The 15,580-nt window shown below is 45.7% G+C and overlaps 2 protein-coding genes across 6 annotated transcripts in view; one reads left to right on the forward strand and one right to left on the reverse strand.

Annotated features, from left to right (window-relative positions):
* The window catches only part of TMOD2 (tropomodulin 2), a 66,714-nt gene extending 53,957 nt beyond the window's left edge, over nucleotides 1-12,757 (reverse strand). For 4 of the 5 annotated variants that reach the window (XM_023227157.2, XM_023227156.2, XM_023227154.2 and 1 more), the window contains exon 1: nucleotides 12,606-12,757. The gene's annotated coding sequence lies outside the window, so the exon portion shown is untranslated. The remainder of the gene's footprint in view (nucleotides 1-12,605) is intronic. The other variant, XM_023227153.2, reaches the window with a different exon arrangement.
* Nucleotides 12,733-15,580, forward strand: part of LYSMD2 (LysM domain containing 2) — a 29,678-nt gene continuing 26,830 nt past the window's right edge. Inside the window, exon 1 of the mRNA XM_023227159.2 lies at nucleotides 12,733-13,028. The gene's annotated coding sequence lies outside the window, so the exon portion shown is untranslated. The remainder of the gene's footprint in view (nucleotides 13,029-15,580) is intronic.

Here is a 15,580-nt window from a genome sequence, read left to right on the forward strand (position 1 = left end):
GGAGTCTTGCTCTGTCACCCAGGTTGGAGTGCAGTGGCCGGATCTCAGCTCACTGCAAGCTCCGCCTCCTGGGTTCCCGCCATTCTCCTGCCTCAGCCTCCGGAGTAGCTGGGACTACAGGCGCCCGCCACCTCGCCCGGCTAGTTTTTTGTATTTTTTAGTAGAGACGGGGTTTCACCGTGGTAGCCAGGATGGTCTCGATCTCCTGACCTCGTGATCCGCCCGTCTCGGCCTCCCAAAGTGCTGGGATTACAGGCTTGAGCCACCGCGCCCGGCCCATATGTTTACTATCTTGATTGTGGTGATGGTTTCACACATACATGCATATGTCAAACCTTATCAAACTGTATACTTGAGATATGTGCACTTTATTGTATGTCATTTATACTTCAGTAAAAAAGATTTCAAAAAACCTATGTGGAAGTCAAAAACAGCTCTTTCAATAAAGTAAAAAGTATTAATTTTTGTTGAGACATGGTCTCACTCTGTTGCCCAGGCTTGAGTTCAGTTGTATGTCATTACAATTCACTGCAGCCTTAACCTCTTGGGCTTAAGTAATCCTCCCACATCAGCCTCCTGAGTAGCTAGGACTACAGGTGTGCACCACCATGCCCGGCTATTTTATTTTTTTATTTTTTGAAGATACGGGATCTCACTATGTTGGCCAGGCTGGTCCCCAACTCCTGTGCTCAAATGATCCTCCCAGCTTGGCCTACCAAAGTGCTGGAATTACAGGTATGAGCTACTGTGCCCAGCCAAAAATTCGTATTTTTAAGAAAACATATTATATTGTGATTGCCAGCCTTTTTTTCTTAGTGGTACATAAAATACTGGGGAGTTTTATAATCAATGGTATCTTAGAGTTGTTAAGATTCTATTTGATTTTTTTATTTTTTATTTTTAAAGACAGGGTCTCACTCTGTTGCCCAGGCTGGCTTGATTATAGCTAACTGCAGCCTCCAATTCCTGGGATCAAGTGATCTTCCTGCTTCAGTCCCTCGAGTAGCTGGGTCTACAGGTGCAAGTCACCATGCCCAGCTAATACAATTTTTTTTTTTTTTTTGCAGAGATGAGGTCTTACTATGTTTCCCAGGCTGATCTTGAACTTCTGGGCTCAAGTGATCCTTCTGCCTCAGCCTCCCAAAGTGCTGGAATTACAGGCATGAGCCACAGTGCCCAGCCTCTATTTGGATTTCTATTGCTAGATTCTGTAACTAAACCTAAACTCCCCAGTTTTCTCTAAAATAGACTTGCTGTCTAGATGAATCTACCAGTCAGACACTCCCAACACTCATATCAGCTTCAGATTCTCCCACATTTTTCTGAGTCCAGCCGGTCAGCACCTCCTGCAGGTCCTTACTGCATAACATTTTTCACACCACCCCTTTTTTTCACTCTTGTTTCAGCCTTTTGTTCCTTCATGCCTGGACTACTCTGATTGCATCTTGAAAGATTTCTGTTTTTCCCTGTAAGCCACCCAGAACACTATAATTGGATCATTTTTCTCAACACTGCTAACAAGCCACTTCCCTGGTTAAGAACTTACAATGGCTCCCTCTTGTCTACAGAATGAAATCCAGACAATCTAGCTCCAAAGCTCCCATGATTTGGCTTTAACCTGCACTTCCTGTTTTCTCTCTCATTACTTTCCTGGGGAGCCCACTTCAGCTAAAATGGTTTATTTGTGCTCTGTGGTAGGCAGAGTCACAGCCACCTAAATATGTCCTCCTCCTATTCCTCACATCTGTATGTTACTTGACATGGCACAACAAATGAGTTGTGATTAGATTAAGGATAAAGGATTTTTTTTTCTTTTTTTGAGACAGAGTTTCACTCTTGTTGTCCAGGCTGGAGTGCAATGGCGTGACTTCGGCTCACTGCAGCCTCTGCCTCCCAGGTTCAAGCAATTCTCATGCTTCAGCCTCCAGAGTAGCTGTGATTACAGGCATGCACCACCACACTCAGCTAGTTTTTTTGTATTTTTAGTAGAGATGGGATTTCACCATGTTGCCCAGGCTGGTCTTGAGCTCCTGATTTCAAGTGATCCACCCACCTAGGCTTCCCAAAGTGCTGGGATTACAGGCGTGAGCCACCATGCCCAGCCCAGATTAAGGATTTAAAAAGAGAAAGACCATTTTGGATGATCTGGGTGTACCAACATAATCCAAAGAGCTCTTAAAAGATGGAAGAGGAAGGCAGAAGAGTCAGTGTCATGCAATTTTTTTGCTTTGAAGATGGTGGAAGGGGCCATGAGCCAAGGGATGTGGGCAACTTTTGGAGGGTGGGAAGGGCAAGGACATGGATTTTACCCTAGGGCCTTCAGAAAGGAATACAGTCCTGTGACACCTTGATTTTAGTTCAGTGACATGCATTTCAGACTTCTAATTTCCAAAACAGTAAGAATAAATTCGTATTGTTTTAAGCCACTGGATTTATGCTAATTTGTTACAGCAGCATTAGGGAAGGAACATACCCTCTTACCCAAAGACTTTCATTTTCCAGGATGATTGTTCTGGCTGTCTTCTGTTTGCCCCTCCACATCCACTCCCCTGCTGCTCCAGGAAGATGATCTATTTAGACTGTATCAATGTTCCTTCCTATCTGGCTTCTTTTTGGCCCACAGGAGGCACTAGCAGGAAACTGGAGAGCAGGGGAGGGGGAGGTTGGGTCCAGAAGGTCACATCTCCCAAGAGACAGCCCTCTCCATATAGCTGCCCACCCCTGGCTGGCCTCAGGCCTTGGGTGGTCAGGGGTCCTTGTGGCAGCTGGTGCCAGAGTTCTGCCTTGTTGGATTCCCTAAATCCTCCCCCTATCTTTGTAAATAGCCTCTTTATTAAAATTTTCTCAAGTTACTCAGTTTGAGTGTACCCCTGTTTCTCGTCAGGATGCTGGCTGATATAATAATATTACTTGGAATGCCATTCTCTATTCTCATGGCCTATGTATGTGCTCTGCTTTGGAGACCTGGCTCAGATCCCGGTTCTGCAGGACCACAGAATGTCAGAACTGAGAGAGGCCTTAAAGATTGCTCAATCCAGCAACATAGATGGTTTTTCTCCTATTTCTCTGACCATTTCTTTTTGGTCTCTTTTAGCAGTTCTTCTTCCTCCACCATAAATACTGGCATTCTTCAGGGTCTCATCTTATAAATTCTTCTATTTTCATACTACATATTTTCTCTGGAGGAACTCATCTGCCTCCAAAATTTTAATTATAATATATATCCAGGAGACTCCAAAATCTGTATCTTCATCCTAGACTTTGTTCCTGAGGGTTAGGCCCCTATATTTCCATCTGTCTAATCTACATCTCTCCTTGGCTGCCTCAGACACCTCAAATATGTCAGAAGTGCTCTCATCATTTCCTTCTCCAGAATGCCCCATTTCAGGAAATTGGCCAAAAAACCAGGGAGCCATCCTTGACATCTTCTCTCATCTCTTTTCCAGCCATCACTCACCGAATCCTGTCCTTACCTAAATGTGCTGAGAATCCACCTACTTCACGCATCTTCATTGCCCACATGTCAGCCCTATCCCCTCCTGATCCACTTGTCAGCCTCCTGATCCATGTCAGCCCTATCCCTTCCCGATCTATTAGAGCTCTTCTCTAGTTACTTAAAATCCTCCAGTGGCTTCCGCTGCCTTGAGGATAAGGTTCAAATTCAGTCTGTCTTTCTGTCATTCTCATCACCCTCATCCTGCGCTGCACTCCCCATCTCCTCCTGGCTCCAGCCTCCTGGCCCACTTCCAATGCCTGGATCATGTCTTATGTTGTTCTCTCTGCTCAGAACACTCTCACACCACTCCCGTCTGGCTGACTGCTATCATACTCAGCCCCTAGTCTCATGCAAGCTTCACTTCTTCAGGGAAGCCTTGTTTGGACCTGGAGACAAGGTCTGGGTCACTCCCCATCTCCATGTACCCCTTTAATCACATTGGTTCTTGGCTTTATTACAACTACTTGCTTTATCTCTATTTTCCTTGCTAATCTCTGTGAGGGAGCGGGGCTGTATGAGTTTCATTCACTGACAAAATCCTGACTCCCAGCACTGTTCTTGATCTGAAGTAGGTATCCAATAAATATTGCAGAACAAATGTCATGTGAAAGAAATGAGCTCCAGTGAACCCGCAGGTCCAGGGCTCATTCCACTCTATCCACTGCTTCCTCTCCCTGTGATGGAACTTTGAGATCATCTAAGCCCACAGAAGTTTCTTCTTCCTCTAAATCTGTATGCCTACATCACCAATTTTGCTATCTTTTCATGTATGTTGCATGTATGGTTCTCTCTCCAGCTACACTACAAACTCCCAGAAGACAAGTACCATGTCATAATTCAGTAGGAAAATACATTAATTAATTAAAATAACATGTTAATACTATGTAACAGTAGCTGTTAAAACAAATTGCCTATGTTGTGTCAATGTACCACGGGGTCTCAAAGTCAGAGGAGAAAAAAAACCTGCATCCTCCTGGAGCACAACTTTGATTTGAAGATTTGGGGAAAAGCTAGTTGTTGTTGTTGTTGTTGTTGTTATTATTAGAAACAGGGTCTCACTCTGTTCCCTAGGCTGGAGTGCAATGGTGTGATCACAGCTCACTGCAGCCTTGTACTCCTGGGCTTAATGGAACCTCTTGTCTCAATACTCTCCCCACCTCCCTTGACCACAGCTGAGACTACAGGTGTGTACCACTATGCTCAGTTAGTTTTTAAATTTTTTGTAGAGATAGGGTCTCGCTACATTGCCCAGGCTGTATTTTTAAAAAACAAATATAGATATACTGTGGAGATGACTTTGGGAGGTCAAGGTGGGCGGATCACAAGGTCAGGAGATCAAGACCATCCTGGCCAACACAGTGAAACCCCGTTTCTATGAAAAATACAAAAAATTAGCCAGGTGTGGTGGTGGGTGCCTGTAGTCCCAGCTACTCGGGAGGCTGAGGCAGGAGAATAGCGTGAACCCGGGAGGTGGAGTTTGCAGTGAGCCGAGATCGCGCCACTGCACTCCAGCCTGGGTGACAGAGCAAGACGCCATCTCAATGACAACAACAACAACAAAAGAAATACTGTGGAGATGAATGCAGTATTCTCATAGCTTTTAAAGTCAAATCAAAGCTTTTCTAGCTCATGGCTGGTCTGCTTTTTCCCCCACCAAGGCTGTACAAGGGCTCCCATTTGTCTTCCCTTCCTGTTAGCAATGCTGCAGTGGGAAGTTACCAAAGCACTGCTACAGCCTCACCTCCAGCAGAGTGTCTGTCCCATGGCAAGCATTTAACATGCAATACGATGCTAATGTACATGCTGGAGTGAAGCAAATGCCTAACAAGGCTTCCAGGAGTCCCAGTGGGCAAGTACGGGAGCCAGTTAGGAAAATGGAAATGGGATTAAAGACTTGAGCTGATATAAGCATGACTTGGGCCCTTAAGTAACTCTTCCTATTATCCAAATATATAAGCCTTGGAAATGAAAATAAGGAGTACGGTTTTTTTTGTTTTTGTTTTTGTTTTTGAGATGGAGTCTCACTCTGTGGCCCAGGCTGGAGTGCAGTGGCGCTATCTCGGCTCACTGCAAGCTCTGCCTCCTGGGTTCACGCCATTCTCCTGCCTCAGCCTCCCGAGTAGCTGGGACTACAGGCACCCACCACCACACCCGGCTAATTTTTTGTATTTTTCACAGAAACAGGGTTTCACTGTGTTAGCCAGGATGGTCTCGATCTCCTGACCTCATGATCTGCCCGCCTCGGCCTCCCAAAGTGCTGGGATTACAGGCGTGAGCAGGCTTTTTTTTGCTTCTTATTCCACTACCTTATTTGTATAACTGTGGTAGGAAAATCAGAAACAACGTGAAGTGCTCAGGCTTTGGGCCTGCCTATACACAAAGACAGAACCAAAGCCGAAACAACAAGCGATCCTATATATTAAACCCAAAAGAAACCAAAGACTAACTTTTACAAAAGAGTAAACAGGTCGGGAGCAGTGGCTCACGTCTGTAATCCCAGCACTTTGGGAGGCCGAGGCAGGTGGATCACGAGGTCAACAGATCGAGACCATCCTGGCCAACGTGGTAGAACCCAGTCTCTACTAAAAATACAAAAAAAAAAAAAAAAAAAAAGTAGCTGGGCATGGTGGCACACGCCTGTAGTCCCTGCTACTCGGGAGGCTGAGGCAACAGAATTTCTTGAACCCGGGAGGCAGAGGTTGCAGTGAGCTGAGATCACACCACTGCACTCCAGCCTGGCAACAGAGCGAGACTCCATCTCGAAAGAGAGAGAGAGAGAGAGAGAGAAAGAAAGAAAGAAAATAAAAAATAAAATAAAAAAAGAGTAAACAAAAATTACTCTTCAAAACCTAGTGAGGCTGAGTGCTGTGGCTCACAACTGTAATCTCAGCACTTTGGGAGGCCGAGGTGAGAGGACAGTCTGAGGCCAGGGGTTTGAGACCAGCCTGGGCAACATAGCAAAACCCCATCTCTACAGAATTTTTTTAATTGGTTGGGCATGGTGGCACATGCCTGTAGTCCCAGCTACTTGGAAGGCTGAGGCAGGAGGATCACTTGAGAGTCCAGGAGTTCAAGGTAACAGTCAGCTATGACTTCACTGCACTCCAGCCTGGGTGACAAAACAAGACCTTATCTCTAAAAAAAAAAAAAAAAAAACATAAAAAATAAAACAAGTTTAAAAAACACGGTGAAGCTGGGCACGGTGGCTCAAGCCTGTAATCTCAGCACTTTGGGAGGCCGAGACGGGCGGATCACGAGGTCAGGAGATCGAGACCATCCTGACTAACACGGTGAAACCCCATCTCTACTAAAAAATACAAAAAAAACTAGCCAGGCGAGGTGGCGGGCGCCTGTAGTCCCAGCTACTCAGGAGGCTGAGGCAGGAGAATGGCGTAAACCCGGGAGGCGGAGCTTGCAGTGAGCTGAGATCTGGCCACTGTACTCCAGCCTGGGCGACAGAGCGAGATTCCGTCTCAAAAAAAAAAAAAAGGTGAAAAATGTTTTGATTTTTTTTTTAGAGATGGGGTCTCACTCTATCACCCAGGCTGGAGTGTAGTGGCACGAACATGGCTCATTATAGCCTTGACCTCCTGGGTTTGAGTGATTCTCCTGCCTCAGCCTCCCAGGTACCTGGGACTACAGGTGCGTGTCATATGCCCGGCTACTTTTTGTATTTTTTGTAGAGACAGGGTTTTGCCATGTTGCCCAGGCTGGTCTCAAACTCCTGAGCTCAGGCAATCCACCCACCTCACCCTCCCAAAGTGCTGGGATTACAGACGTAAGCCACCGTGCCCAGCTGTAAAAAGTATTTTAAATGGGCAAAACAGTGTCATCAATCACCTAGGAGTATGTCTATATCTAGGAAAACTACAAAGGACTGCTGATAGGACAAACACCACATTGGGAGCAGGTAGAATTTGATTGGAGAAGGGAGTCTTGGGCTTCAACGGTGCTGGTGATGCTTTATTCCTAAGTGGAAGGGGTCGGTAAATGAAGGTTATTATTCTTTTTTTTTTTTTTTTTTGAGATGAAGTCTCGCTCTGTCGCCCAGTCTGGAGTGCAGTGGTGCGATCTCGGCTTACTGCAACATCCACCTCCCGGGTGCAAGCGATTCTTCTGCCTCAGCCTCCTGAGTAGCTGGGACTACAGGCGCACACCACCACCCCCAGCTAATTTTTGTATTTTTAGTAGAGACGGGTTTCACCATGTTGGCCAGGATGGTCTCAAACTCTTGACCTTAGGTGATCTGCCCACCTCGGCCTCCCAAAATGTTGGGATTACAGGCGTAAGCCACTGTGCCCAGCAGAGGTTATTATTCTTTATTTTTTATTTATTTTTTTTTTTTGAGACAGAGTCTTGCTCTGTTACCCAGGCTGGAGTGCAGTGGCATGATCTTGGCTTATTGTAACCTCTGCCTCCTAGGTTCAAGTGATTCTCCTGCCCAGCCTCTCAAGTGTCTGGGACTACAGGCGCATGCCACCATGCCCGGCTAAATTTTGTATTTTTAGTAGAGATGGGGTTTCACCATGTTGGCCAGGCTGGTCTTTAGCTCCTGATCCACCTGCCTTGGCCTCCCAAAGTGCTGGGATTACAGGCATGAACCACCACACCCAGCCCTCTTTATTCTTTTTAATGTATCTTCAATATTTCATAATTTTAAACAATTAGTACACTGATTTTCACCAGAGCTAAATCCACATTTTCTAAAACTAGTAAATTAGAACAGAATCTGCATATCAATGTATCCTCCAACAAAACATGAATTGATCCTAGATATTTAATTCATTTCTGGCTGCTGGGCAAATATAACATAGCAATGGCCTGTGTTTTGTAACGTAGCTATTTGAAGATGGGTCAGTTAAGTTTGTTTTATTTTAAAACAACTAAAAGGCTTCTACATATTCTGGGAAATACTTGCAGAGGATGAAGGACAGAATGAGGTGGGGATAAGGAGAAGTCTCCATCAAAAATATGGTATAGTAATGGGAAGGAACAAGCTGAAAGAGGAATGAGGAACAGATCTTACTAGAAGGCAGAGCTCGTATTTCCCAATCTTACAACACAAAACTTGCCAAAGCTTAAATCATACTTGAAAAACAAGGTGCCCACTAGTGACAGCTCCTGTCCAAGGTTAGAAGAACACAGTAGACTAAAAGCACGGGCCTTGGAGTTAACCAACCCAAGGTCTGATGGTGCAGATATGTGTGCAGTGACAACCTCTCCAAACCTCTGTTCCATGCTCAGTAAAACACGCAAAGAACAGTGCTGATCTCAGAAGGCTGAGGTGACACTTCAGGTGACCATGTACCTATTAGACACAGTGTCTGCAAGCGCAAGCCCTCAGTCAAAGCTCTCTCTCTTTCGTCCTTGGTTGTGGAATAATCTCCTTTTTTGGGTGTTCTTTCCCTCTGTTTTCCCCATCAAGATCTGCTGAATATAAAGAGGCAGAACCTGTAAGAGCTGCGGGTCAGTGTTGCTAGGTGTAGAAAGCCACCATAGTGTAAGCTGGCCAAGCTACGAGATAGATTTCCACCTGGGCAGGAAGTAGTCAAAAAGCCAAAAAGTCTTGCTGTTTGCCCAGCCTGCCTCTTGGTTTCCAATTCTCATGGCGGGTCCTATTTCCCGCTGTTGCCTTGTTCCTGTGTTTGGCCTTCTTTTCTGTTTTTAGAGGAGTTCCTGTTTCTTGACCTCTATTTATCTCCTTGCCTTCCACTTGGAGATCTGTGCCTTTCTGGTTTTTAACGGCCTGTTGCTTTTAACCATGTCCTTCCTCTTGCCTTTGGGAACTTACGGGCTTCTTCTAACTTCCTGATTGGCACCTTGCGTTTCCTGCTTTTTGTCCTTTGATTCATGTGCCCTCCTTCCTTTTGCTTGCTTATGTGGTCTTTGACTCACTCATCTTGTCTCTTTCTTTGGCATTTTATACCAGCTAGGTTTTGATCCAGCTAGGTTTTGATCCAGGCTTTGTTATGACTTATGGATGCTGCATGCACCCTGACTTGTAAGTGCTTACCTAGATGATGTGCAAAACATTTAGCAACTGGTATAAAATGGACACTGCCCAGTCAGAATGGTTGTTTATCAACAATGAGGACAGTTGTCCTCATGCACACTGCCTGAATAGCAGCCCAGTTCAAGGGACCTCCTGGTCCTTTCTTAGGGCTTGTGCCTCAGCTTGTCTCCTTTCTCCTCTTGTCCAGGCTTGGCATGGCTGGCCTTGTGCCCTGTTTCATGAGCTCGTGTCACTCACAGTCCTGCAGCTGACTTTCTCATCCCCACCCTACCTGTCACTAGAGGAACCCAGGAATACTGATGACACATGTGAAAGAGGTAATAAGTGGGGCAGCTTTGATGCCAAAACAGGATGGCAATTCATAAAAACAGAAGTAGGAAGAAATCACAGCTTTAAGGAAGGTTGTGCTGAAACATGTGACCAAGGCTAAGGAACTCAAAATGGCTTTGGGAGTAAAGATGGCTATCTCAGTCCATGGAAGAGCCAGAGCAGAAGAGCGCGTCTCATTTTACACAACCACGAAGCCTTAAAGTTATGTAGAATTGACTTTTTGGTGTACTGAAAATAAAAATGGCTCATAGTATACAACAAAGGACTAAGCAGGATAATTTATAGGAAGAAAGATGGGAAATTTAGGTTGAAAAAGTAGACGGGGGTCAAACTGTTATGATCCATTAAAACCAGAAACTGGAATTTGAATTCTAATCTGTAGGTAATGGGAAGCACAAATACTTACAATTTACACATTTAATCATATGTCCTGATCTATCACTCAAAAATGCATTAAAGGCAGTTTCTCAAAGTTGGTTCCATGTAATGACAGTCCCTCAAGATATTTTTCATTTTTTATTTTTGCACGCAGTTTGGGAAACATTACAACATTACATATCCTATCCTATGGACATTCCCACCCCATTTACATCCCCACATACAATGATCATTAACCCACGAAAGGCTCCGAAAGTCAAGAATAAACCAACTTTTCCAGCTTTGCTCAGTATTTTTCACATCTGGCTAGGCACTTTCTTTTTCTTGTAACCCATTAACATTCTACATATTTTGGGGAATACTGATTGAGAGATTCACAGATACACACAGACATTCATGCAAGTACATATGTATACTTTAAATTAATATTTTCATGTATACATATACACATACAATCCAGGAAAAGCAAAAATATCTCTGCAGCAAGGGATTTGCACCCTACCTAGCTGTCACTATCTCCAAATTGTCTTTTACAGCTTTTTTTTTTTCTTGTCTAGGATTCAAAGTTCATACATCCCAATTCACTGTTGTATCACTCGAGTATTTAATCTACAATAGTTGCCCCCCATTTGCTCTGTCCCATCCCCAAGTCTTTTTGGTAGGAACACTACAGAGGTGAAATTATGCCTCCTTATTGCTTCATGATGGGAGACTCACAGTAGATGCTGCTAAACTTGGTCATTTAGTTCCAGTGGTGACCTCCTAATTTCTCCATTGTAAGGACAAATTTTCCCAGAGTAACCTGTGGTGAGATACTTTAAAATAATATGAAAATCCTATTCCCCAACTACTTTTCACTCAAAGGTTTTGGACCAGTTGGTAAGTCCTTGCCTTAGTCAACTGTCATGTTAGGGTTTGCAGAGTGCCGAATTTCTGATTCTCTCATTTCTTCTATTGTGTATTTCTTTTTCAAACGATGATCCATCAGTATGCATCTTCTCTTTTCTGTATATATACACTCTGGTTACTTCTTGCTGGGGCTTCCTCCCCCACCACCATGCTGACCACATTTGACCACTCATGCCCAGCCCTAGGGAGCCACTAACCCTTTATCTGCTGATCCCATCACTTCACCTTCAGCAAATTAAAGACAAAAACAAAAACAAACCCCATGACTTTGTTGCCCACCAATGTACAGTTCCTTACAAAAATTAAAATGATTGCAATGCATATTTATTGGGTTAGACTGAAGAGAGTAGACAGAGAAAATCAGTTTTCTCTTAAAAAAATCAGATTGCTGAAGCTCTGAAAAATCTTTCCTTCTCACTAGGGCAGAGGCGCTTGTTGTCACAATCAGGCTTTCTGCAGTGCTGTTAAACAGAAACACTCTCATCTTCTCAGTTCCCTGAGAGGGGAGAATCTTGGAAGAATAGAGGTTTACAAATCATTTAGCCCAAACGCCCCACTTTATAGGCAGAGGCCCAGAGAGGTGGAGAGACTTGCCCAGGTCCCTCAGCTCCTGAATGGTCAAGCTACGAGGAGAACCTGGTTTTTGAAACACCTCCTCCGATATTCTTTTCATTCCCTTCCCAAATGCCTCGTGATTCAGATATGTAATGGGCACAGACGAAGCTGCAGCAAGCACGGCCTCCTTCATCGCTAATTTGCATTGTGACGGCATCACCTTCCTACCTCTGAATATTCTAAAAATTCCCATTAGGAGACTTTTATTATTGTTTTAAAAATTCACCTTCATTTTCGCAGGCCAACAGGGAAAATTTAGGAAGCCTCAATGGAGCACATACCATTACTTTAACCAGAAAAGTAATAACAATAATAATAAGGTTCTCGAGGATCCGCACGAGGCCGCTTTCTGGGAGGCTGAAACGCCCTACGAGTGACAGCTCCAGCGATCTCAGGAAAGACGCCGGCCAGTCCACCCCTCCCCATCGCCTGCTGAACGAGGCAGGGAGATGCATACCGCTCCAGGAGCTCATCAAACATGCACAGGAAGGGGGAAAGTGGGGGAACAAAGCCCGGCGTGGAAGAACACAGCCCCCGCAGCCCGGGAGGAGAGGAGACCGCGCCCTCCACGCCGCGGCCCAGCGGGCTGCAGAGGCTGCGGCACCGCAGTGCGGGGCGCGGGACCCACACCCCGGCGGGCACCTCCCGTCCGGGCGCAGCGCCTGGTCTCCCAGAGCAGCCGGCCAGGCTGGCACGCGAGAGGCGAGAGGCGACCCGGTTCTGTGCGCCCGCCCGGCCAAGCGCCCATGCCGCGGAGCATCCTCCCGCGGGCAGGGAGGGCGCGGCGGCCACCGCGCTGCGGGCCCGGGGGCTGCAGACAGCGGCTGGCCAGAGCAGGCCCCACCCGGTCCCCGGGGCGCTCACCCGTCCGTGCACTCATCCTGGAGCCGGCGGTGCGGGCCGTCAGTCCGTCAGCCCGGGTGGAGCGGGGCCGGGAGAGCAGGGGCGGCGCCGTGGCCGGGGCGAGAGCGGCGATCAACAGGCGGCTCCCGGCCGGGCGCGGCGCCGGGGCGCGCGGCTGCAGCGGAGCAGGCTGGGAAGCGTAGTTCCCGGCGGCGCCTCGCCGCGGCCCCACTGGCCCCCAGCCCCGCCCTTCCTCGACAGGTGTCCCCTCCCGGAATCGGGGTCTGAACCCCGCCACAGCTCTGCAGGGGAGGAAGCACCTGGGTCGGGGGGAAGCCTGGGCAGGCTCTTTGGAGACGCTTTGGGCAAAGGCTTTCAAGCTTGTGAGGAGCATACTTGTGAGCGAGCATCCTGACACGGAAGCCGCGTTGAGAGCGGGCTCAGGTACAGACCCCGCCCGCCCCGGGTTTTTCTGGCTGGGTGGAGGCGTGGGAGGAGAGAGTAGTTGGGTTGGCAGCCTAGGGAGGGAGAGAGGTGAGCGAGGTGGAGGTTAGCAAGGCTCTAGGGTGATGACGTGAGGGGCTGGAGAGCCCACGCGCAGTGGTGGCTTCTCTGAGGTGAGACCGGCCTGTCTGAGCCTTCGCGTCCTCATCTGTAAAACAGGCTTAAAGCTTGAAAAAGTGTTGTGAGGATTAAGCGACCCATAGCACTTAGGGTCTGGCACTTAGTGCATGCTCAGTGAAAGTTCCTTCCTTGGGGGTTCCGAGGGAGTTCTTGGGCCGGGAAAGTCCTATATGTCGTGCTAACCTAAAGATAGTTGGACCTCGTTGGGCTGGGTAAATGTTAAAATCCACTGGGTTTGTTAGTCGTTGAGCCGGTTCACTTCATCCCTGAATATACCATAAGATGTTCTCTCTGTCAGGTTCTTGAGAGCTCCAAAGATAGAGAAAATAAAGTCAAGTTTCTGAAGCATGACAGTAGAGTGGGGTGACAAAGGACAAAGACCAACATTATGAAAATACATGGCATCTAGATTTACCTTCCAGAGGCCTTTTCTAATTAGATGTGGTCTCTCTCTCTCCTTCTTGAACTTTTGCAGCATATTTTGAGTGTAACCTTTGCCTATGGGACTTGTCTTGACAGTTTAAGGTTGGTTGAGTTTTGCAAGTTGCTACTACGCAGTGTTTCACATGATGGTGGGATTTGCATTCAGAGAGGTGGTGGAGGCAAATGAACCAAAGGGATGGATGCAGCATGGCTGGTGTAATCTCTGTATGAAATTTTAGGCAAAATGTGAAAAGAGGTGAAACAGGTTTATAATCTGTCTGGCATGAGGTGTGCAGTAATCGTGTGGCCCAAAAAAAAAAAAAAAAAAAAGTGCTGCAGAGGAAATTCCATATCTGAAAATGATAACACTGCTTTGCATTTATGAAAATACTTTCCTATTCGTGTTCTTATTTTATTTTTATGAGAACTCTTATGAGACAGGCAGAGTGAGGGTATTTTCCCCCAATGATAGTTAATAAGAGGCAGAGAGAGGTGATGTGACTTATTCAAGGTTAAGAGGTGGTCAGTAAGCCTGTCTTCTCTCCTTCCACTGTGGGCACCCCCAACACCGTCTCCCCTTTGCACATTTCAAAATAGGGCCATACCTGCCCCAGCAGATGGGTTGAACCAGAAAGTAAAGTTAATTCTTTAAAACTCTGGGAACTAGCATGATGAGCACTGGCACGCAGTAGCTGCTGACTGACAGACCAGTGTCGTTTGTATGATCAATTGTGGTAATGGACTATGCCCTGGGCCTCCTGTCAGAATGACAAATGTGAGCCAGAAAGAGTTAAATGAAATGGGGGTGTGACCAAATTACTTTAAGTCATGTTCCCAAGTTTTCCTGTACATTTGTTATTCCAAATGTCCTGTGTAACCGACAGGATGCCTTTGACTTTTTTATATTGTACATTTGTTACAGTCATAGCCTTCTGTTAAATAAGAACAGGGCTGCTTATGGATCGAACCAGCAGTTTTCCCAGAGAAAGCTGATAGTAGGCATAAGCTGAAAATAATAAAGCAATTTCATTCATATTGGAAGAAAGAGTGGCAAAGGTGCTCAGTAGTGTACAGTATTTCTCTTTGGTTTCCTGTGGTTCCTCATAAGGAAAATGGCTGCATGTGATAAAACAAATAGATTATTCCTGCAGAAACCAGCCATGAAAGGAAGCAGACAGGTGAATGATTTAAATTAAAGTCATATTTGGCAGTCGAAGCAGAGATACAAGAGCTATCCTACAGCCCTAGAGCCATGCTCCAGGAGGATATTGACACCAAAATAAAGTGAGTTGTGGAAAGGAACTTCTGATCAGTCTCTGTCTGTATGATGAGTGTTGGAAACTGGAAGGTGTTAATGGATGAGTGAGGGAAGTAGAACATTTAACCTGAAAGTTAAAACTTAATGGAAAGATATTACCAGTTCCAGTCTGTTTAGCTCTTTATATCTGTTGCTTATGTCCTATTTTAAGGGAGAAAGGATGTCAATATGCCAATGACTTATCAGTTGAAACCCATTATAATTTCTAGACCATATCTTGTAGCTTTAACTTTTCTACTTGCTTTTTAGAAGATGAAAATGTAAAATTGAAATAGAACTCCTGGAGCTGGAAGGGACTTTACGTATCATCTTGTGTAACCATTTCTTCCTGTAAATGAAGAAGGTGATATATTGACTGTAATTGTCACATGACAGAAAGTAAAAAAGTTCAATGTGGCAGTTATAATGAGGTATTTTAATTATTCACAGTGGAATATGTAGCATACCTCATTAGGAACAGGTAGTAGATACTGTTGGTTGTCTATTCAACATTCAGTCCTTCTTCTTCTTCTTCTTCTTCTTCTTCTTCTTCTTCTTCTTCTTCTTCTTCTTCTTCTTCTTCTTCCTCTTCCTCTTCCTCTTCCTCTTCTTCTTCTTCTTCTTCTTCTTCTTCTTCTTCTTCTTCTTCTTC

Source organism: Piliocolobus tephrosceles, chromosome 6, assembly GCF_002776525.5.
Source record: "Piliocolobus tephrosceles isolate RC106 chromosome 6, ASM277652v3, whole genome shotgun sequence".
NCBI lineage: Eukaryota > Metazoa > Chordata > Mammalia > Primates > Cercopithecidae > Piliocolobus > Piliocolobus tephrosceles.